Source organism: Plectropomus leopardus, chromosome 2, assembly GCF_008729295.1.
Source record: "Plectropomus leopardus isolate mb chromosome 2, YSFRI_Pleo_2.0, whole genome shotgun sequence".
NCBI lineage: Eukaryota > Metazoa > Chordata > Actinopteri > Perciformes > Serranidae > Plectropomus > Plectropomus leopardus.
The window spans coordinates 2,894,698-2,920,052 of record NC_056464.1 but is presented as its reverse complement, the minus strand read 5'-3'; the positions used below and the strand labels follow the sequence as shown (position 1 = coordinate 2,920,052).

The 25,355-nt window shown below is 40.6% G+C and overlaps 1 protein-coding gene across 1 annotated transcript in view; it reads left to right on the top strand.

The window, feature by feature from the left end:
* plxnb1b (plexin b1b) overlaps positions 1-25,355 on the top strand; it is a 144,248-nt gene that overhangs the window by 13,954 nt on the left and 104,939 nt on the right. Inside the window, exon 2 of the mRNA XM_042498427.1 lies at positions 20,131-20,201. The gene's annotated coding sequence lies outside the window, so the exon portion shown is untranslated. The remainder of the gene's footprint in view (positions 1-20,130; positions 20,202-25,355) is intronic.

Sequence of the window (25,355 nt, the reverse complement as noted above, 5' to 3'; positions counted from 1 at the left end):
ACCTCCTGAGCGATGCTCAAATGTAGTTCCACAAAGTGGTCCTCACAGCAGGCGCAGAGCAGTTGAAAAGAAAGCAGAACCCAACGCAATGGCTACATGTTACGTGTTTCTAAGTACCTACAGTGGAAAAAGACCGTGTTATTGCATCACACAGCACCACACTGGGAAATGGCTACATGGGAAATGCTGCCATAACAGCCCCACCCCATAAAAATCTGCTCACTCCCAAGGTCTAAAACTCCAACTAGTTCCCACAGCTTTCAAAGCACTTTAACACACCAGGCACATGAATTCTCACACACACTCTTCATTGACTTAGTGCTGGACTCTGCATGCTTTAGTTTTTGCATCCAGAATGTGTAAACAAAGTGGCGGTAGACATAATGACCTGGAGTTTGATGGGTTCTGATTTTGCATTTTCCTCTGCACCTGCACATTGCTGCTCCACAGAGATGCTGTAAAATGCTATAATGCTGTTTGCATGTTGTTTGCATGTGTTGGTGTGAGGATTTTGCTCGAGCTGAACGGGGTCTTTGCAGCTTTGGAAGGGGTGGTCTGCAGGCCTCGTACCCCCTTCTCCTTCTCTCTGCAGGGGGGTAAAGAGGGAAAGTGGTCCTGCCTCCTTTGTTTCTTTTGTTGGAGAGGACACTGAAAAGACCAGCCAACCAGAGCGGGGGATTGTGAGGAAAAAGTGGGGGTTAGAGAGGTGAAGGCAGACCTCGAGAAGAGAGTGGAAAGGGGGAGAAGGACAGGGAGAGGAGCATGAGAGTTTCTCCTCTGCTGTCTGTCAGTTGGAAAACAGCTGGTGTTTACTGCAGACTCCTTCACTGTCTCCTTAGAGGACAGACAGGTGAGTGGATGTGGCTGAAGAAGGAGTGTCCACGATCTGGAAGATATAACCTCGAGCGTCCAGGCTTCGTCATTCAAACAGCTCCTTTGAAATAAACGCTGTGAAGCTGGAATGTAAACATTCGTTGGTTCATGTTAATTTTGAAAGGTGGAGATTTATTGCAGGTTTTTGGAACAGTAATCGGTGTGAAATGGCTTTTGCTCTCGCTGAATTGTTCTTTGCACTGCGTGTCTGCAGTCAGACGGGTGGCTTATGATTTGAAATAAATGGACTTAGAAGCGCGCTTGAAATTGAATATCATTTACATGACGTCAGCCAGCTAGCTTTGGCTTTTGACTCCAGAGGCAACAATACAAGAGGCATCTGCTGCGGTGACATTAGCCACGTTTTTTTTCCTCACTTCTGGTGAGTGTGTGTGGCTTTTTTGTAGCACGCAGGCAAGCGTGAAAAGCAGCATTTTGAAATACCGACAGCTGACTGTTGCCAAGTGGCAACCATGAAAGCTCTTGGAGAACAGTGAGTGCTCAGTTTCCCTAGAAACGCCCTTTTTCTCAAGACAGCTCCCCCTAAATCGACTCACCCCCCCAACTCCCTTTAAACGTCCTTGGGGGAGGGACCCTCTATCCTGGGAAAAGGGGAGTTGCTATGGAAAGCCAAAGACGAATGTTGGACAGGCGTGTTAAAAGTTCAGGACCTTGGCCGGCTGCTGGTGGACTCCACTCATACAGAACAATGTTCCGGGGCTGTCTGAAACAACCTTACCTAGCATTAGGTATGCATTTTCCTGGCTCAAAAGAAGCCCTGGCCTTTGAATCAAAACAGTGGGCTTTAAAATGGTCTCATAAGCAACGGTCATAAATTTCTCAGCCTGTACTGGGTTATGTAATACCTCAGTTAAAGTAAAATGTAAGATGAAAAAAATAGTAGGCCTATTTAAAGAAAAGTTATGGCCTAAATTTGAAATTCCAAAAGTCAAAAGTATTAAGCTCAGCAGGCATCAGATTGATTGATTTAGTATTGCATGATTTAAATGATAAACTAATCTATCAAATATTTAATTTTACCCAAGGAATGACATGTCCATCACAAGTTACCAGAGCTTAAAGTCTTATTTACAATTTACTTATTTCGTCAAGTTAAAAACTTGAGCTAAAGTATTCAATCCATTAGCTGATGAAGACCATAGGACAGTACCTAACAGGTTTAACAGGCTTTTTTAGGTTGCGAACTGTTCCTGGTTTTCTGGCACTTTTTCTTAAAAAAAAAAAAAGATGCATTTTGCAATGTTTTTAGCAAGTGGCAACCTTTGGAGCTGAAAAATGAAGTCAACAGGTAAGTGGTAGAATGTCCACTTGAGGCTGGCTCCAAAAAAGTCAATCCCAATAGACTCCATTGTTAAGATGCCCAACTTTACAGCAGACATAAATATATTTCTACAAAAAACAGTGTTGGCCTGTAGCCCATAGCTAATTTCAACATTCATTACAACTGTACAGGGGTGGATTTTTATTTAACTCACCCTTTTACGTTTTAGTAAGGCTTAAATAAACGCATAATTAAGGTTATGGCTGCTTCAAGTGACAGGCTGCTTGCTGATTGTGTCCATGGTGGTTGTGATAGACAAAATGCCGAAACTCTAGGCTTTGAAACAAAAATCCACACACCATTGGGTGTCGTCACAGTTGTTACATCCATTATTTGTATACAGTTAATGGTTTTTAGGTGTATTTTTTTGCAGTGTAATTGTTGGAGCTGGTATAAATTGCAAAAAAACAACAAAAAAAACGTGAATTTTTTTTTTTTATAAAACCACACGGCTCTGAGTTCGTGATTAATGTTACCACTAACAAGCATATTTAATCCCACTCATCTCAACTCTTTGTCTTGTTCGCGTTCCAGTCATCTCTGGGTGTGTTTTGCAGTTGAAATTGGTGTCATTTGTGTTCCACCACAACTTGCTCTGTGCGTTTTCTCACGCAGTGCAAAACAGTTTTCCTCTGCTTGTTCATGCAGAGCATCAGAGAATTGCCTTGCGCCGTCTTTGCAGTGTGACATTTGTGTTGCTTATATCTGCGTCTTCACAACCACAGGGTTTTGCAGGGGACTGCTATGACTGGTGAGAGTCACTGTTAACTGTACTGATTGGTCAAATGTGCGGACAAGTTGCAGTGATTGGATAAAATTATACAGTGGCACAGAATTCCCAGGGATTTGTTGTATTTGTGTTCATTTTTGTGAATGGAACATTCTGGAGGGGCTAACAGGATGCTGCTGAAAGGTCTGGAAAATGCTCGTAGCTTGAGTTGAGATCTGATTAAGTTTTTTTAGTTTTTTAGTTTGCAGTGGAATGAAATGGAAAAAAGCAGCAAGTTGTTTTGTCCAAAACCCCAGTCAATGTTTGCTATTTTTAACTTGATAAAACTTTTTGCCATTGATGGCTACAGGAGCTGCTGGTAGCCTCATGTTATCCTGATAAAGTGTCACTTGACTTGTCATTTACAGACAGAAGACATGTTTCCTCAGCAGAGCATATTTTACAACCTGCCCATCATGTGTCTTCTTACCATGACACTTCCTGTTGGCTCACACTCCCACTAGGGTCAGAGGTCACAGGGCTGTGTTAAGCGTGCATTGACACAATACTCCCTCAACAGGACCGTTTTTCCCCACTGGAGTTTCTCACAGCAGCACGGGGTACTCTGACTCATGTTGACATGTTTGTATGTGTGACTGCATCTGTGTGTTTGTACATTTGTGTGTGAATGTGAACGCCCTGTGAGCCCACAGTGTTTCCTGGCAACCTCTGCCACTTGCTGGTAAGCTGAACTGTGGTGCGCAGTGTCGCAGTATACAGCCTGCTCTGTTGCCCCACTGGGTTGGATTTACAAGGCTTTGATTTAGACATTCCTTAAGCCGATCTGAAATTTTGGTTCCATTCCTCGTTTACTGTTCTGTAATCCTGATGAATAAAACCAGAACCACACTGTGCCACTGACTCCCAGTCCAGAGTATGTGCTGTGTGTCTGCACACCATGCTGCGCTCGTGGCGCAGTGTGAAAGTGGTAATGTAATAGCTTACAACATACTAGACCTGTGTGTGTACACCAATGAGCCTCAGGGCAGCTTTCATAAATAACACTCTCTTCATGTTATTAATGGAGAGCTTAGGGTTTTTTTCTTGCTTACTAGGAATAATCTTTTCCACCCGCTCCACCTCAGCAGCTTTAATCTGGCTGCAAATGAACCAGGCCTCTGTTTCCAGGGTTATGGAGCACTCTTAGGGTGGGGGGTGTGAGTGTGTGTGTGTGCTGTTTTCCCCGCCTCCAAAGTTCATAGAACTCATCAGCAGTTCAGTGCTGATATTCGTAGTTATTCCATGAGTGATACACAAGATAATGTGGATGTTACATGTCCAGTTAACATTGTTTCACTTAATAAAACAATGTAATGGCAATTAGCCTTTAAATCAAGCATTACAATGGATTACACCACACTGGTAAAAGCGTAAAAGACACAAAGAACAATTGTCCTGTTGTTATCTTTACCACCAGAGGGCTATAAAGGCAGAGATATTAGTGGGTCAGTGTTAGCGAGGTATGTTGAGAAAGCAGAAGTTTTCAGAGACACAGGGTTGGTTGTCTTGTGGGAGAGTGTTTCAACACTGAATAGAACTGTTTGATTTTCTTGACGATATTTTCTGAATGACACAGATTTTCAGCTGATGGAATACGTTATGAAAGCAGGGTTCCCATGGTCATGCAAAACATTAAAAAGTCATCAGATTTCACAGTCTCATTTTCCAGGCCATGAAATTAGGAAAAATCATTATAGTTTATAGTTTATTAAGTCATGGAAGTTTGTAGGGCTGCCCTTTGAAAGTCGGATATTCAAATCATGAGTTGGAGACCGTTCAGTCAACAGAGATTGCTTCAGTCTTTTTTTTTTTTTGCTAGTCAGTGTGCTGTGAAGTGTACTTCTGGGGACATTTTGGTCCCCAGATTTTGCAACAGGGTGACTGCTGTGGACTTCAGTGTTATTCTTTGGTACAAGCAGCTGCTGACATGCAGACAGCGTCACGGATGGAGAGAGAGGCCGTACTATAAGTTGAGGGGTGGTAAATTTGCAGCTTACAGCAACTTAATACGATACATTTTGGCTTTTGATTTATATCTGGTGTCGGCAAAAAAAGGTGTTGTGCATTCGTGATCTGTAGTTAGTGTTGTTAGATTGTTTACCATAGTACATGAATGCTGCTGTTACACTAAATGCCCCGTTCAATCTTTGAAATCTCATATGGAAAACAAAAGAATCATTGTATGTAAGTATTAAACTGACAAATCTGATTTGGGTACAACCCTACAATTTTGTTGTGTCTAACAAAATTAATTGTTTCATCACTCTTCTGTGGATAATGTTAGTTAGTTTTGATACAGTTACCATTTGGAGTGAAGTAAACCATACAGTTCTGTATGGTTTGTCACTTGGTCATTAAATTTTATTATGGGTCATTTAAAGGGAAAAGTTTTGAAAAGGTTTCCATGAAAATGTTCCAAAACTTTCAGAATTATGTCAAAATATGGTTGAGCCTGGCTGAAGCATTTCAGCTGTGTGTTTATTATGTACTTCTAAAAAGATTTTCCCTTAATATCTCAGGTGAAGTTTATTGCAGATTGTTCACATTTGGATGCAAGTTAGAATATAATTACTTGCATGATATGTTTGTATTTTCATCTGCAGAGTCACACTGTAGTCTGAGAAAAAAAGTGCTGTTACAATTGTAGGCGTGTTACAAATGCATCAGTTCTCCCATGAAACCTCTGTTCCCGAGTACTCCAACACTGCTTCCTGTTTGAAGTTTGAACAGGCGGCATCATCATATTTCTACAATTGGCTGTCCTTTGTCGAGATTGAACTTTACTACAATCCACTAGATTTTAAGGTATTTGACATTTATCCCATCAAACACAAATGCCCTATCTCACAATGTTTACATAAACGAAAAATAATTTGTGCATCCGCCGTGGGATTGGGATCCATTTCACAGGTTCTTCCTTGGCCCATGCTACACTCTTACACAAAGTTTCATGAAAATCCAGCCTGCAATTTTTTCATAATCCTGCTGACAAACAGACAAACAAACAAACCAAACAAAAACATAACCTTCATGGCTTGAGGTAATGCGTAATGATGGAAAAATTGTAGTGACACATTAGTTCGCTGTCAACTCACAGAAATTGCAGTCTGTCAAAAATAATTAACATTTTCAACATATATTTGAATTTGTATCGACTTATTTGTTAAAAACATGCCCCTTTTCTTGATTCCCCTTTATCTTCTGTGCTGTCCTGTTGACAGTAGACTATCTCAGGCCGTCAGCCATTAACATTCCTTCCACTGAAACGTCAACACAACCCAAGTCCTGGGATCTACCCCCCACCTCCCCACCCCCACCAGGGTTGGTAGAGATACATGGTGAACTATTGTGGTCACAATAGAGTGCCCCGGGGATTAGGGCTAGGCGATACAGCTTTAAAATAATATTATGGTATTTTTAGGCCATATCGCGATACACAATATATATATATATCTCAATACTTTGGAATCTCCCCTAAACTAGTGTCAACTACTAAAACACAAAATTATTAAATGAACCACTGTCACAAATAAAGTAGCTACTGTCATAAAATAAAATTACATAAACTACTGTTATAATGAGGTTTAATAAAATAACACTGTTATGGAAATTAAAGTAAATGTATTAAATTAAATGAAGTATCGCTATAGTAAAATTAAAGAAAGAATTGTTATATGAAATAAATCAAAGCGGAACCTATGGTGCTATTATTTTGAAGGACCTAACTCATCTCGGGCCTGAAGTGTTGATGTGTTTGCTGCTGCTTTTGTTGTGTGTGTGTGTCTGTGGGAGGAAGGTGAGAGAAGAAAAAACACAACTCCAAAGTGAGTCTCATGCTCGTGGCTAAAATAAGACAATTTATATTCGACGTTTTTGATTAAATCATTTGACACATCAGATGTGGAACAAGCCGTGATGCATTGAGTATGTTCGTATTCACCCACCCCGATGTCTGACTTTTCATACCCAAACCACATCCAACCGACACAAGTCCTCCCTCTTTTGGGTATGAGCGCCTCCTGGTTTTGAGTAGTCCTTTCAGTGTATTGTGCTGAATCCCCGACACTTAGTTTCGCTGTCCAGCTCCTCCATGTTTTTTTGTTTGACAGATGATATAGCTCATCATACCCCACAGCCCCTGTCAGCCGTGTGACATCCTACAGCAAACACTCTGAGCATCCAGTGGCTGAGGAAAAAAATCGAAACCTATTGCCAGAATGATTCTTATTATGCGATTTGATGTTATCCGTTTGCATTTCCTTTGGTTACTGCAGACGTTTGGAATCAGTGCAGTGTTAAGTGATGCATCAATGAACAGAGGTAATAAAACAGTGACTAGGGGCCATCTTTAACAATGGAAACCAAGTGCATGCTGCTGCTGCAATAAAATTAAAAATATCATTATTATTGGCTGCAATAAATCTACAAATCTGTTTTGCATCCCTAAAATCTACGCAGCTTGGCTTCCCCTCACTCAGTTTGTCAGGGCAGTGAAGTGTTGGTGGTCTACCTCATGTGTTACTCAGCAGGAGCCATGATCAGTGCAGGGAGCCATAAAAGTTTACAGCACAAGCTGCCCCTCCTCTCCTGTCATTACTACTGTGTTTTACAGAAACACATTAAACATTGTTTCCACAGGAGGACCTCAAAAACCATTGTTAATTAATTATTATGTGACTTGCACTGTTTTAAGAATGAGCTCATGTGACAGTCATCCACACTGTCTGCTAGTGGTATCTTTGTTGTGTTTTAGCTCAGAGTGTAAACATGGTTAGAATATGTGTCTTCTGTACTTTTACTTTGTGTAATATTTTTAAAGGAGACCTATTATGATCATGTCCACGTTCATAATTGCGCTTTGGGTTTCTACTGACATGTTTATATGGTTGTTAATAATAACAACAACAACAACAACAACAAAAACAAAAACAATGACAACAACAATAATAATAACATCACAATAATAATAATCAGAATCTTGATAAATGTTATTTATACAGCTTAAAGTGCTTCACAATAAAAAATGCAACACAAAAAACAAAAAAAAACCCCAGCAAAACAAAAGGCCGGTGGTGATAATTAAAATATAAAAGTAAAAAGTACAGAGACCAGTAGTAAAAATAAGAGAATTGATTTAAAATAGTAATTACAAGAAATACATTAACTGAAAGCAAGAGTAAATGAATAGGTTTTCAGCCGTCGTTTAAAAATGTTTACAGATATAGCTTTAGTTAAAGCTTTTGGAAGAGTAGTCCATAGTTAACAAAAGCCTAAAAACTATCTGAGACGCTCTTTTTTAGTGCTTGTTTCCTTAAGCCCCCCTCTCGCAAAAGTCCAGTCCGCTCTGATTGGTCAGCTTTTCTAGGTCTTCTGTATCCTGCTGTCACTGCACCATCGTAGCTCAATAAAGACCATAATGGAGTAAATTGGGGGGAAATTAACAACATCAGCAACAAAGATGACATGTTGCCCTAACGTTAGCAAGTAGCTACAAGGAGCAGCAGTGTGGATATTGTAAACAATTGCAGTAGTGTGCCAGAAGCAGATTACTTACATAAAAAAGTATTCAGAATGGTCTGAAGGCTGAGTTTTTTGCTCACTGGTATTATCTATTACATATGTTTACCTCATAATTTGGTCACACTGATGTGAACATTTGACACTGTAACACTATTTAGATGTCAGAAAGAAAGTAAAAGCATGATGGGCTTATATCATATGAGCTTGGTGTAACCATTGGAATGATGAGTTGCACTGAATGCACCTGTTATGGTTGGATACTGTGTAATCTTTAAATACCCCGTCCCCCCTGGTGTTTTGATTTATTTGGGCTGATATTCTCAGGTTGAAGGTAGGCTGAGACCTAGTAGACTTTATGTTTGTATTCAACTTTTTTCCAGCTTTTTTAGCAGTGTTTTTCAGCACTTCAGCTTCCAGCTCTGATGCTTTTACAAAACAGTTTCCAGGTTTATTTGCAATGCAGTGCAATGCATTAAGATTCCTGCATTTTCAGCAGCGTTTTGCAATTTCAGCTGTCAGCATTCACACACAATTTCTGCAGGAAATGCATTTTTCGGTAAATATTATCTCAGGAGGTGTGATGACATGAGACGGTGGGAAATGAGCGTGGCTGGCTGAAGTGAAACCACACTGAAAGCTCTCCATTTTCACCAAGTTGTTTTCTCCTTGATGTTTGCTTCCAAATTATTTGATAGCTCAGCCATATAAACCTACCATTAAGCAAAATGCCAACCTATAAATCACATTTTTTAGATTTCTAAATCTTCATGTCTGCACTATTTAACTTCTGCGTCTATCCCTGCTGCGGCCATCTGTGCGTGAAGCGGTGCTACGCTCAGATTCCTACATCTACGCAGTCACCTGAAGTCCTTATCATCCAACAGAAGGGACAGAGAGAGAGAGGAAATGTTACTGGTGATATTAACTGCTTACAGTGGTATTAGTACAATCTTTTTTGCAGTAACCCTTTTATTGAACAGGCGCTGCCGCACGCTTTATGTATGTGACATGTTTTAGTAGTGGTGCAGACCGGAAAATGGGGATCTCCCAAAAGCCACTGTGTAATTCGAATCCTGTGCGTATGCGTGTGTCGCGTTAAAACTGACGTCATGGCATGACCCCCAGAACAGTACCAGAGTAGAGTAGAGTAGAGTAGAGTAGAGTAGAGTAGAGTAGAGTAGAGTAGAGTAGAGTAGGTACCTTGTAGTGGTGATGTCATCAGACCATAGCAACCCTGCCCTCCCGGGGCCCTTATTGATTATACATGCTCAGTCTGCTGCCTATTGATCATGACCACAAACTGATTACTATAATGACCCCATGACCTGATGGCCTGTATAGCAGAAGGCAGTCAAAAGGAGATGGCCTCATTTAGATCTCCTACTCATTAGCATTACAGCAAGATTGTACCGACACTACTCTCTGCCAAATATGATTTTTTTCATGTGTGCATTTTGTCCAGTTGATGAGTCCCCAAAAATTGTATATTGTTTCACAAGGACTTGTAACACTGTAGAATGCTTTCTTTCAAAAATATTTCTCTTAAGTACATTCAGAAAGAGTTCTGCAGATGCAAAAAGTTATGTTTTCAATCATATTTTTGAAAAAAAAAAAAACCCCAATATGTTATTCTGCTTCTTGATATTTTACAATTTACCTGTCCTTGTTTGGTTTTCACAATTTTAAAATCTTTAAAATTAGTAACAGTAAGTTACTAAAACAGCTGGGCACTGTAGGTTTTAGTGAATGATGGTTAACCTGGGGAAAGTGATGCTTGTGTTGGGGACTATTTTTAGCCGTGGAATGATACACATTTGTGAAAATACTGGTGAGTAATTACAGCAGCAGGATGATGTGTGTTGAATAAAGTCGAAATAAACAATTGTGGCCATTCGTCAAAACAATCCTACCTTGAGGTTCCATTTAGCAGCTGCTCAGGACCTTCACATCACATGATTTTCAGTCACATGAAGGAACATGTCACCCCACAATCGTGTGGCTCCTTGATGGAGGATGATGATATATCAGGCTTTGATTCACACAAAAGTAGAGGATCCCCAGTCCTTTGAACAGTGTTGTTTGTTTTACCACTTTGGGCAGTGTGGAATGTCACTTTATCATTAAATAGGAGTGGCTAAGATAGTAGTGGCTGTGCTTTGGCCGTCATTTCATCAGATTTAAAATGTTAAAATCCCATAGGAGTTTTGGTGGAAGTCTTGCAGTCTGGACTGGCACTGCTGATTGAATGTAGTGGAAACATCACATGGACGTGATGTGATTTTCTCTCATAATTTGAAAGAAATGGAAACTAAACAATCTTACCCTGAAGTGAATTAGGCGTCCGCCCAGCTCTGTGTTTCCAAATCAGACAGATAAAGATGTAAGTTATCTTTGGGCAAGTTTACAGAGGAGGAACAGTTTTAACATTTCAGTTTGAAACATTTTTATGCAAAAAAATAACTCATAAATGAACTGTTACATATTCTAAAAGTTGCTTCTTTGTCAAACTGATCTTGTGTGATGGGTCTGGCCTAGGGATGGGAAATACAAGGTACAAGGTAGATTTATTTGTCATTTTTATTAAACGTGGTTTAAGAAGAAATTAAATTAAAGTTGATCCTAAATCCTGCTACATCATTTTGGCATTGAAGGAGGAGTTGAGGAGTCTCACAGCCTGGGGAAAGAAGCTGCTCTGTAGTCTGGTGGTTCTCCAGCAGATACTTGTGTATCTTTTTCTGGATGGCAGCAGGGTGAACAGACTGGGCTGGGGTGGCTGCTGTCTTTCAGTATCTTTTGAGCCTCACCTCACTTCACCGAGGTCACTGATGCTCTGTAGATGGAAACCAGTGATGTTCTAGGCAGTTTTAATCACCCGCTGTAGAGCCTTCCTGTCCTGGGCCATGCACAAACCATGTCATTTGGTGATGTTTACAGTCAGTATGCTTTCTATTAACCAGGATCTTGCTCTGGAATTTAGCCTTACTAAGTTTCCGTAGAACGTAGAGTCTTTTCTGTGCTCTTTTAACCTGGGTGGTGATGTGCGATGACCAAGATAGCTTCTCACTGATAGTAAATCCAAGGAACCTATAGCTGTTCACCTGCTCCACCTCAGTTACACTGATATAGATAGGGGTGTGTGTCTTTGCCACCTTCTTTCTAAAATCAACAATTAGCTCCTTGGTTTTACTGGCGTTGAGCATTAGGTTGTTCTCTGTGCACCACTCTGCAAGATTGTAGATTATGCTGAATGTATCTCAGCTTGTCCTGCTTGGGATATATGAAATGACTATATTGCAAACACCGATTATAAATTGTCAATTATGTTTTTAAGCCACCACTATGAGACTAGTCTTGGTGTTTCAGCTCTCTCCCTCTCACAGACACAAAAAGAAGAAACACTAACAGCCACGATACGTGACACTCGCTCCCCTACCCATCCAGAGCACTCTCTCCTGGATGATAGTGTGTGAGCAGGTGTGTGTTCTTACATCTGCAGGGCTCCAGACTGCAAATATTTAGTCACATTTTGTGATTGTGGAGCACAAGTGCAACTGTCAAATATGATTAATATATGAATATATAATATAATATATGAACCGGAAAGCTTTTAGTTTATTTCTAGCTCACAGTGAATTAAAATGGCACTGCAGGTACAATTTAACTTTCCAATAACTACTAACATCTAACTGCTGACCAGAAGCTTCAAGTTCACAGCACATCCTGAGATGAGCCAGGCGCTTTAGAATAAAAGCACCAGTGGTTCAAATTAGGTTTATTTAGTCATAACAGTTCTATTTAATTGTATAAAATACCTAAACAGTATTTTACTATCATAGCAGTAGTTTATCTTCAATATAACAGTACAGTTACTTTATTATAATATCACTGTACCTATCTTTAGACTTTTAAGTTTAACTTTATTAAACCTTAGGGTTTGCTTTATTATTATACACACTTATCACTCTGTGCACCAAAAGTGCTTTTTAAAATCAAGCTTTTAAACATATTCATTAATATTATTTTCTACTTTCACTGAGTTTATTTATTTTTTTACCAACATCAGTCCTAATCATAAATATTAAATATTCTTTACATAAAATCATTTTAACCCTGTAAATGCCAGGTTTTTGTCATGATGCCACTATATTTTTAGATGAAAAAAAAACACACAAAACGGGATATGTAAATGATTTGCAGCAACATTGATGGTGACAGTGCACCTAGTTGAAATAGCATGTATTTTCTCCACATACCAAATATGGTAAAAGTGACATAATCAGGTGGAAAATATGAAAAATGATACATTCCAAGGCAAAGGCCCAGAATGATATACAGATATCCAGAAATAATACAATGCTTGTTTTTATGCTTTTATGGCTGTGGGGTCAAAAATTGCAGTTTGAATGGGTATCAATTGAGCATTTTTTGGATCTAACGGTATGAATTAAACAATTTTGTTTCCACAGTGTATTTTAGACTTATTGTAGGGGCTGAGCTGGAATTTCCAAGATTAAACAAAATTACACAGACTATCCAAAATTTATGCCATATGCATGAACACAGCCAAAAAGATCAAACAATAAAAGTGTGGAAAATGTGCCAGACAGTCCCTAAGGGTTAAAACTGTACTTTTACTTATACAGTATTTTATTTAACTTTATTATAACAATACTTTATTAAATTTATTTCGTATTTTAGTAGTCTGCAGTACTTGAGAGTAGATTTCAAAATATAGGAATATATAGCTTTAAAATATTTCAATATAATTTACAGATCATATTGCCCAGCTCTAGCCTGGCCTGTTAGATGACTGTACTACATACTGTGGGCTGTATGTGCTTGGCACAGTAACAGTGGGGGGATATCCTCATTGATTGCCCCAGGGCCTCTGCTGCTGCTGCATATCCGATTCATTATCGAGCATCATCTGAAAGCAAAAGAACAAGTTCACACTTAATCCTTGCTCTACTTTTCCTGAATTTCAGGAGGTTTTTTTTTAGCACAGCTTTTGGCGTTGCAGGTGGAGTTTTATCTTGCTGCTGTTCATGATTAAAGCATCAAATCACCTTCAGTAGGTAGATTGCCGGTGGCACTGGGTCGCACGAGCACACATACCTGCTGTCTGCTGCTTTCAGATCAGATTGACTGAGAGCACTGTTGTAGTCTTTGACTTTGTGTGAGCCGTGCACATGTGTGACAGGCGTGGCAGGGAGATACCAGGCTACTGAGCCTGGGGAGAGCGGGAGAGTGAAACTACGAGGCAGTGAGGATAGAACTGGGATTACAGCCAGGAGTGCAGCTCTTTCTATGGTAGCCTCCTTCATGTGGAGAAGTGCATTCAACCCACATTTAAGTCATTCACATGATTTGCTGTCACAGGTTAATCTCTTTTCATCACAGCTGAGACATCAGTCTGCAACTGCAGTTTTGCTTAAATGCAAATTACACAACATTTAATCACATGCAGTTTTAGTTTTAGCTTCCCATGCACAATCTGTCTGTGGCATGCCCAAACATCTTCTCTTTTTCAGTCTCTCTTGAAAATCTTATTTTATCTTCCTGTCTCTTTTTGCATGAGTCAGGAAGTTGCTCCAGTGTTTAAACCTCAGAAACATTAACTTTAACCCCGATCACAAATGGAGTCAAATATTGTTCAGTGGCAGTGAGGATGTGGCAAAGCCAGGTCAGGTGATGTGCACCGACCCATTCGGTGTGGGATTAACCTGTGTCACTGTGTCAGCCTGAAAGAGCTGTGAGTCTCACTAGGTTGCATAACCCCTGAACTTAAAACTTTTGAACTAAAACCTGTAAAATTTGAAATTAAGATAAATATAGCAGAACAGGAAACTTTTAAAGCATGATTTTACCCAGTTTTATTATTAGCTGGGTCCTATTTTACATGGCTGTGTCTGGGCGGTCCACCACTTTGGTCCAGTCTTAAGTATCTCAACAACTCTTGGATGGATAGCCATTAAATTTTACACAGACTTTCATTTTCGTCAGAGAAACAAGCCTGCAGACTTTGGTGATGCTCTGACTTATCATTCAGCACCATGAGGTTGACTTTTGTGGTTCTGAGTAAACAGTTTTAACAACTTTTGGATGGATTTTGGTAAACACATTCATGTTCCCCTCAGGATGAGTTGTAATCTGTTTGGTGATCCCTTAAAAATTCTGTTTAGCGCCATCATCATGTCAAGATGTCATATCATTCAGTGCTTTGGTTGATGACCAAAATACCTACAAAACATTCCCATCAACCCCAGCTGTACTTTGGTTCTAATTAGCAAATGTCTGCAGTCTCGGGTGCTAAAGATGGTTAACAAGGTACCCATGGTGCCTCAGTACAGCCTCACAGAGCTGCTAGCATGGCTAAAGACTCTTAGTCTTGGTGTACTTTTGGCCATCATTTCCATTGGTAATCGTAATGTTAACTACAAATCATGTTTTATAGTTAACATTAGTTTAAAGGACATTTAAAAATATTGAGAAAATATCACAATATTATTTTAAAGCAATGTCACCCAACCTTACTTCCAGACAGTTTTCACAGAGATTATTTAAAGAGTTAAACCCCAGAGTACATTTAAGGTATCTTGAAGAGAACAGTGTTCCAAGCTTCCAAAATGAAATGGGATTGAGGCAAATTCAGCATTAGTTAAAGTTAATCTGTATGATGAGCAGGAGTGTGTGTATAGATAAGAGATGATTTGAAGCTTTCTTTCTTTAAGGAGTGTTTGTCACATAGTAAAAAAGCATGGGTAATTAAAGTAAGCAGATGAGGGGTAGCTGATGACCCTCATGTGTGCCCACCCCCCCTCAGACTTAAAAAAAATCAATCACGGCTAATACGAGTTGGGGGAATTGGCACACATACCATGTGTTGTTGTCAGATTAGGATGATGCGCTTATCCTTTTTTTTGCATGCCATTCGAAAACATGGTCCTGCAAATGAATGAATTGGCCACAGAGACAGTATGCTGCTTGCTGTGCTCAGTGTAAAAACACAATTAGACGTAATGACCAAGCTGTCGCAGGAGCACGTTCATCCTCTGTCTCATTAAGGCTTAGAGACAGACGGCCACTCTCATTACTTCACTGTAAAGTTAACAGATTAATCCCCAGCGCTTACTTCCCAAGAAGATTTCTGCTGTTTGAATATACATTTGGTCCTGGCTCTAAGGAGCTCAACCACAACACTATTTCCGTTTCACTTTGACACCAAGGCTGCTTTTCTGCCTCGGTTCTGGTGGGATGTGTTGATATAACCTTTGTTCACTCTGAGGCTGAATGGCCAGATGTGGGTTGAGGAATGAAGCAGGATGGCATCAGCCCTGCGCCAACAACCCTGAGAGGGCAGGGCACGAGTTGTATTTAGAGCCTGTGTATATTTTCCAAGGGACAGAGAGGGAAAAAAAGATGAAATTTCTGGTATTTAATTACAGGGCGGCCACAGCCAGAGGCACACTGTCAATGGTCGTTTTAAGGCCGACAGCTTAACAACCTCAGGAATGGTGGCACTGTTGGTTTTGGTGACTCTGTGTCATTTCCTCCCGTGAAGAGGTTTTTTTGATGTGTTTGGGATATGTACATATTCCAGCTCCACTGAACTGACAAAATTAAAAAGCCAGCTAAAAAAAAGAACATTATGGTGCCATCATGCGCACCAAATTTTGACACCATTGCCAAGTCGAGGGTGAAAGCTCACGTTAATTTTAGGACTTTATAATGCCTGGAAGTGGGCTCTTTTTAAAGTCTGTTTTCTCACGAGAATCTTTTTTGGGACAGTTTTAGTGGCTTTGAAGGACGTGTCTCTTGTTTGTAGAAAATATGCCCCCCCTGCCCTCATTCTGCTGTGGCAGTGATCTCCTTCTTTTTTTTTTACCATGTTAAGCTGACCTGATTTAAAGGGATACTTTTTAAACCAGCTATGTATCAAAACAAAGTAGGTAGTATGTGTCGATGAAGTGTGAAGTGTAAACTTCCCTCCATCTAACCAGTGCCTGGATATTTCTCCTTCTCTCCGGCAAAATACTGCTGAATGATGTAATTAACGTCATTTAGAGGTGTTTTTCTGGCTCTCAGGGCTGTTAGTAGAAGTACAGGCTGTACTTCTGCATTTTCATATCGCCCGCCAGCCCGCTGCCGACACGTATTCAAAGAGTATACAGCTTATCACAAGACACACCAGCCTCTCTCTCTCTCTCTCTCTCTCTCTCTCTCTCTCTCTCTCTCTCTCTCTCTCTCTCTCTCTCTCAAACTCCAACTGAAATCCAATCAAATAGTATAACTAGTCAGTGCTCATCAAATATAAATCAAGATTATGTTACTGCCCGTTTCTCACCTAAGTTTTCAGAAATAAATTTTAATGCCCCATTTCGCTGTAATGGCGAGAGGTTGTGAACAGGAAGTGGACACCACACTGCTTCCTGCGCAGTGAAAACGGCAGCCAAAGAAAAACCTGAGATCAAACGGTAAAACTAAGCAGCGCTGATCAAATATAAACCTTGGTTCCATATTTCTCATCTTAAATGTTTTCAGAAACATGTTTTAGCTTACTGTTTAACTGTAACACAAGATCCAGGTAGGAATGGGGATTGTTTGTTTTTATTGATATTGATACCATAATCGAGTCTTTATTGATACCACTATCGATACTTTTTACATTTGAACACATCATGTTTTATTGACCATTGCCAAATAGTCATTTTACTGAGCCGACCTGTGTCCGACAACTGTGGATTTCAATTTTTAACTGATGGGAGTTGCTACAACTGACAGAATTGAAGGGGTTTTTTCAACCAACAGAAGGTAGAGGGTTCTGCATTTAGGTGTAATGTGTTGCATCCCATATTTTGCAGTATAAATTGCATTTTGCTTTCTCCTTATCTTTTGTTTTGGTAAAATGTAGCCAAACTTTAGACCTCTTTGCATGTTCAGCCATCTTCGCGAGTGACTGACCACCAGATTTTTTCATCCCTTGGTTTAATACCTGTTGGCTGGCTGGCAGCTCAGTTTAATTCAAAAGCTTTACTGGTGGCTGCCATTGTGTCACACAGACCATTCCACATCACATTAGGTGCATAGCATTCTGGTAGTTGTAGGTTTTCTATCTCTTGAGCAGAGACGGCATAGTTTTATGTAAGGACCTTCTTTATGTCAGTGAAATACTTCTTTAAGTTGAGTCTGATCCCTCTCGGCACTGACCATTGGTACCCTAGTATTTGGGGCCGTAGACATTTTTGAGAAGAGGGTGAGATGTCCCTCTGGATAGAGTGTGTGGAGTGGGGGTGTGTGTGAATGTTCGCCCGCCTTTTTTGGCCAGTGACTCATTGGTTTTGGCAAGGGTGAGTGAACACGCCATGTCACCAGTTGAGTCACTGTATATTTCCAAACAAAGGGAAGCCTGGCTGAAATTGGCACAGTCCCTTCTCATGGCCAGAAAGGGGGCCATTAAGGTTTAAATGCATCCGGATTCAAGTTGCCCCCTTAACGTGAGAGTGTGTGCTTGGCTGTGTGTGAGGGCTTTTACATAAGGTTTCTTCATTTGGCTTGGCGTCAAAAGAGCAGTTGGCAGAAGGACTTGGCTTCACTGCCTCTAGTCCAGAGAGCTGATCGTATCCTCTAATGCTCTTAGAGTAAAGGTGCTCCACACTCTATCTGTTCTCTGTTTGCTCTACCTGATATACCATTGTGTGATACAAGTCAGCTTTAATCCCTGAATAGGAAACTCAGAGAGGGGAACAAACATCAGAGCAAAGACAACAATCCTTCCTGTTCCTGTCACGTCAATCCTATCAGCCCATTAATCTTGCCCACAATTCCTCTGAATGGCTTTCTGCACTTTCAACTTTAAACTTGTCCTCACGCAGCTCAGCTCAAGGCCTCACCCTCGCAGTCTGGGTCAAAGAGAAATGTATGAGTTAGTTAGTGTCTTACATCCGAGCCAGCTTCTCACCTGAGGGGATCTCCACAAAACAAGATCCAGCACATCCTGGCCAGAGGGCAGAGGTAGGAGCTGAGGAATCAGCTGGCAGAGGGCTACATACTTTAAAACCATCTTTTTTTTTTTTTTTTTTTTTTTACAAACTTGAGGTTGGATTGGAAAATCTCCCCTTTGACCGAGTTTCATCCCAGGAAGCATTCCTTGTGGCGCTTTGGCAAAATGAAACTGCTCTACAGCTTCAGGACACCTGTAGTGAAGGATGAGCACACAGTGAGAATTTACCAGGGTTGCAAAATTCCTGAAGGATCTGAGTTTCATGTAATTTCATCTGTTATTCAGAATTTGGCCCGTGCAGCTTGGTTATTTGAGCTTGTAAGATACAGTATATACAGTTTGGCACATGTTACGAACTTTTTATTTGTCTTTTTTTTTTTTTTTTAATTTTGGCTGTGTTCATGCATATGGCATAAATTTTAGCAAGTTTTTTCCGTTTGATATTGGAATTTCCAGCTCAGCTCTGAAAATTAAGTCCAAAATACACTGTAGAAAAAACAATTGTTACATTCAGACTGGTTTTTTTTACATCATTGAAACCCATTCAAACTGCAATTTTTGATGCCACAGTCTTCAAAGCATAAAAACATGCATTGTATTATTTCTGGGTGTCATTCTGGGCTTTTGCCTTGAAAATTGTTTCATTTTGACTATTTTCTACCTGATGCCATTTTTACCATATTGGACATATGGAGAAAATACATGCTGTTTCCACTAGGTGCACTGTCACCATCAGTGTTGCTGCTTATCATTGACATATCCCAGACTGTGATGATAATAATAATGAAAAAAATCTACTTTGCATGTAGTATATTGAAAATAAGTAATTTTGTGTGTGTATTTTTTTCATCTAAAAACATAGTGGCATCATGACAAAAAACTGGTATTTAAAGATAAAAAATTTTGAAAATCAATAAATATTTCAAATTTATCATTAGAACTGATGGTTGTTAAAAAATAACTCAATAAAAGTAGAAAATAATATTAATGTACTGAACAACACTCTTTGGACTAGGGTGAATGAAATTGCTTATGGCTTCAGTTAATGCCTCCAACCAGGGGATGCAGTGGACTGCTAACTTTTACTCACCTAGAATATAGACATTCTCACTCAGATCAAACTTAAAATTTTATTTATAATTACAATTTCTTTCACTGTTTTCTTTTTTTTATATTGTGATGAACGCTTAACCATTCCTGGCCATAGCTTTACATCTGTGTAATGACAGTTCTGCAGAGAGTCCATGTTTCACTTTGTACCAGGCCCTCTCCTCGGTTGCAACCATTTGTCTGCTTTTCAAAAGGTGACTTTTGTGGCTACCTTTTTCATGCCGTGTTCTGCAAGCTCTTTGTTGTTGTGCTGAACAATGGTTGCCTTGTTTGAAGATCAGAGAGCCTCACCTGTGTAGCATCAACTAATGAGACATGGCAGGTGTTGCAAATGGTTTAAGCTCACTTCGTAGAGGGGGATTTTTCAGCCTCCGACTCCTGCTATCATCATCTGTTTCCACATTATGGTTCCTCAAAGAGCGTTTGTGTTGTGCTTTATGCCACGCTTTTGGTTTGTCGGAAAGAAAGCGGTAAAAATGCTCTGTGTGGAATTTCTAACTGCTTGTCCTCCTCCAGGTTTGGACACATCCTCATGGGAGCCATGGAAAAATTGGAAATGGTAGGAAAAGAACTCTGAACTTCCACAGGTAGGGAATTTATATTACTTGCCAATGCTTGTGCAATAATTCCACAGAATCAAAAAAAATGGCAGCTTGGACTCTTCGATTCTTATGTAATGATTGTAAAGGTGATTGTTCCTGTTGCAGATGTTTTAATCCAAAATAGCCAGATGTGTCTAGAGGGCGATCACTTTTAAGTATTTCCTACAATTCATCTGAATTACACAATGGCTCATGGGATTTGTTTTCCTCCTCCTGCGGTGTCAAGTCCACTTCCCCCCAAACCGCATCCCACCGCACTCAGCAGCTATTTAAAGTGTCAGCGGCTGCTCTCAATTACTCCTCCCTCATGCCAAACCAGAAGCTCGGGCCACGCAAACGGAGGCCTCCCCGCCGCGACTTTTATCTGTTTGTTTTCATATTTCCCTTCCCTTGGTCAGCCCTCCTCCATGTGCTCTTACTGTTTTTGCCTTCGCTGAGGATTATTGTGTTTTTCCTCCAGCTGACCTTGGTTATATAAACTAAGGCCTGATCCCTCTTCCTTGATTCTCCTCCCTTTCCAAGTCCTCCTCCTCCCTGTCCCACCGTTCTGCCCAGCTCCTATCCTCTGGGCGCTCCCACAAAGCCCAGTGTTTTGATTACATTGTGAAATTGGAGCCAGGACTATTTATTTCCAGGCTGGGGTAGTGCGGAGGACCTGGTTGGAGGGGAAGCCAGAGAGGGGGAAGCCAGGAAGCTTCTGTGGTTGAATCAGGCGGATGGTGTTGGTGGGTGAACCGTTTATGTCTTCTCATAACCTCTCTTTGTGGGCCGTGCAATCCGGCCAGCTGTTTCAAATAAGCAGAACGCCCAGGGTCGCATCCCACTGTCAGCAGTTTCTGCACAAAACTCAAACCCCATCATTCAGCTTGGGCCATGGCAGGCTGTCTTAGTGCTCTGAGACAACGTCCAACTGTACTCCAGCTGGAGGACTGAGGCTCAGGCCCTTTTTGGGAAGCATGCACCCTCCTAAAGTGTCATGAGGACTCACACCAAATCCTTGCTCTCTAACTTTGTAGCAGGAATTAGGCTTCAGTGATATGTAATATTTCATACCTTCTTGAAATTTCACCAGGTTATATGGTATATGACGGTATAAGTGAATGGCCACACACCCCTCCCCCTGATGGCGAGTGCGCTACTTACTTTTAGCTTTTCTGACTAAAAAAAATACAATAGAAACCCACAAAATAAAAAAAGTAATATTCTCAAACCTATTTTCCTTATTAAACAGAATAATACCGCTGTACACTTTTTGAATTCAACTTTCTCTCAGAAGACTGGCGAGGCCTAATCGCCTCGTTAACTTATCATAAAACTCACTTCATTTAAACTCCACAGGAACAACATAAAACTTACTCAAACCATATTGGTTATTCTTGTTAGTAATCTAGTTAGTAAGACCACTGTTCCAACAACCACTAGCTCCAGTTTGGTCAAAATAAATCCATAACATGCCATTATTCCCCACGGTGTCTCTCTGCCTGCTGGCTGCCGGCTGTTTACAGTCCTGTTACTTCTCCCTCCACCACTAGTGTTGCGTTGTCTTTCAGCTCAGCTGCCTGTTCCACCAGTAGAGGCCAGAGACTGGGTTCTGGTGGTGTGTGCTGTGCACTACATACAATGAATTCAATAGAAAGATGAGCGCCTGCATTTACGATGGTATTGAGAACCATACCTTCAGGATATCTAAAAATCGTGATACCACCAAATCCTAGCAGGAGTAAAGTGCATTTAGCAGACTTAATGAAAACAGTGGCTGAATGATAATGTATACAGAGAGGCTGCAAGGTGCCTGCAAACAGCTGTTCACCAAAATAAGGTTGGTTCATAAAAGTCCTGTTGAGCTCAACCAGTGCTCTCTATATCATATATTTATATATCTTGACCTTTGACCTCGATAGGACACTACAGAGATTGATGTTTTTGTCTTATAATGTCTCGTAAACCTCCCATCCAGCAAAATGCTGACTGTATTTGTGCCTGAGTTGAATCAATGCTCTTAGCTGTAATTTAGTAGAAGAAATGAGGATGCACTGATGTGATACATGGATCCATGTCGGCACAGATACTGACCTCATTAGGTGGTTCCAGCCAGACGTGATCAATCCACGTTAAATGCTGTTTTCTAGTTATCATTGCACAATTGTAAATCTCAACTCGTTGTAAAAAAATTGTTACCTCCCAAAATACTCTCCCAATCAGTTCTTCAGAGTTTTTACACTGAAAAAGAAAAAAAAGAATGGAAGAGAGTGCAGCGCTGTCAGTCATTTCCTTGAGTTTAGGTGTTGAACTTGAGAAAAAGTGTGATTTGTGCATCCCTGACCAGTGTCTGATGTTATCTGACCGAGTGTGCCAGAAGTTGCATTTCCACCAAGCAGGTTGGTTCAGTTCAGTTTGCCTATACCAACATTTTTTGATAGAAATGCGGGTAATGTCTTCATGTTTAAACCCCCCTTTAAGGCCTGTACACATGCCATATTTTTTGTGCCCTCAAATCCATTGTGCATTCAAAAGTAGGAGCAACGCCATCGTAAAGCACATACGTTCCTGAGCGCCTGTTTTTCATGGGTGCGGCAGCTGCGCCCCGAGGTCACGTTTAGAGGAGAAGGGCCATATAAGAACGTAAAAGTCTTTCTCTTGTGTGTCTCTTGTAAAAAAAAAAAAAAAATCAATGTTCATATGATAACATTGTGAGAATGTTCCTCAAGTACACGGATCCAGTAAAACAACTGAAAACACTGGAGTATGCATGACAGGCCACTAGTCGGTGGTGTAATGACCATTTGTAATGGCACACCATAGAAGAACATGCACATGAGCAAAATGAACCTCACTGTTGTCACAGGATCTGTGCATTGCCAGTTAACACAGCGACAGAAGGGGTGGCATTTTCAAAAGATTACACCCTTGAACCCAGTTTCAAAAGTTTGTGTTTTCAGGCCTTCAAAACGTCATTGTCATGTTTGTGAACCAAAGGCCAAACCGCAACAAAAGTTTAACATTTCATGCAAGAACTGTTGCTGTGTAAACGGCGCTGTTACCAGAATTTCATGGACCTATAGTAACTAAGCATCTGAGAGGTTATCATTTAGTTACTTTGAGTCCACATTAACTGCCTGACCCTGTGATATAAGAGCTAACACTTGAAACACTGGGTGACTGCTGGACCCTGGGACACACATGTCACTCCCCTGTGACTATGGGGCAGGGTCAGAGCTGCACCTTTTCACTGCACACACACATGCACCCCTCCTCTTTCAGTAGCTCAACTTTTCATAACTCCTCTGTGTTTAATTGACTAATCAGTACACACACACAAACACACACACACACACACACACACATACACACACACACACAGAATTCTCTTAACACACACACCTCATTTGTTTTAATAGGTTACACACTTGACCTTGTGTTAAGTGCAAAAACATTCAAATAAACAAATATACAAGCCCTTCACACTCGCCCACACACACATTTCCATATGTGATTTAGAGTTTGGCTAGTTTGGGTGAAGTTCACTAAGGCCTGTTGCTAATGTCTTTAGGGAATTACTGGTTCACTATTGTTCTCATAAAATGAAATGGCGACACACACAGACACACGTGCACACACATAGCCGAGGCCGACCGGAGATGAGCAGCCAAGCATTAGATTACAGGGAAATGATCAGCCAGGGTAGACAGGAAACACTGCAGGAGAGTCAAGTGTGTGTTTGGACAAGTGTGTGTGTGTGTGTGTGTGTGTGTGTGTGTGTGTGTTTTTCACGGCGTGTGTGCTTCCTCACCACGGAGACTCTCATACCAAAAAACAAGCAGAGCATGTAATGGTGTCATTTTAAAATACATGCTTGGGTTGGATAGAACACAAAGTATGTCATTAACAATTTAGCTGCTTCCACACATAGTGAATGATAGATTACAGTGTTAGACAAAGAGGTGAAGATAAGACAGCATTCAGAAAGCAACTCTGGTCTGATTTAGAAAAAGGATACACGGAGCAGGGTGTGACATGCAAATAGATCTTCTGTTTCATTTGGGCATGATTTATTTTGATTTTATTTGCAGGCTGTTTGCAGGCCAGGGTCCATTATTGTAACTGTGCAGTGTCAGTCAGACTGAGGCACATGGCTGTTTCAGTCAGAAACTGAGTCAGATGAGTTTCAGTACTCATGCCGAACTGATTATGCTGAGCATTAACAATTTTTTGATATTTCCATGGAGCACATTAAGCAGAATTGTTCTCTAATGCTTTTGTTTCAGTATTGTCTTAAAGGGACAGTTCAGGTTTTTTGAAACAGTGTTGTATGGGGTATTTATTCAGATTCAGTGTATAACCTACAGTAGATGTCAGTTGGCACACTACCAGTTTGGAGAAACAGGTAGGAGTCTGACAAGGAAGTTAACCACTTGAAATCTGAGAAAATTGGGTTTGATTTCCTTCAAAAACATGGAGAGAAGGCAATGAGCAGTCAATGGAGTCTGGCTTTAAAGAGAGTAATAGACCAGCTTCATTTTCCCTTTGAAAATCACTGTGACATTAAGGTAAAGCAGTGGAAATACTCTCAATGAAGTGTACACTTAAATTAATATTAAATTAAATATTGATTCCACTGGGGTACATTGCTTAGCTTTCATGGCAGACTCCAGCCTGCTTCTCCAAACTGGGGGCACGCTGACTTTCATATACCATATGTAATATACTGTCTCTGGATAAGTACCACATACAACCCCACTTAACAAATCTGAACTATCCCTTTCAGACTGACAGCAGTACATGAACAAGTTGTGATTGCAGCAAAGACATGATTTAGCAGCTGTTGATGTGTGGTATGCCATGGCTCCAGAACAAATGGCTCTTCAGTCTGGATCATGACCATGTGTTCCAACACATCAGCTGCAGGTCCCAGAACCAGTGGTCTGGCCTGCCCAGCACTGCCAGGAGGGAGCCGCAGATTAGGGTGCTTTTAAGCGTATCAGACATCTTAACTAACATTAGGGGGTTTGATAAAGACTCTGGAGTGATACCAAATAAACCTGATTAAATGAGCCCATACTGCGCCCACAGATTAACTGAAGTCACAGGCTTCATCACCGCTGGGACACAGCCTCTGAGATACTGCTGGGTATCAGTCAG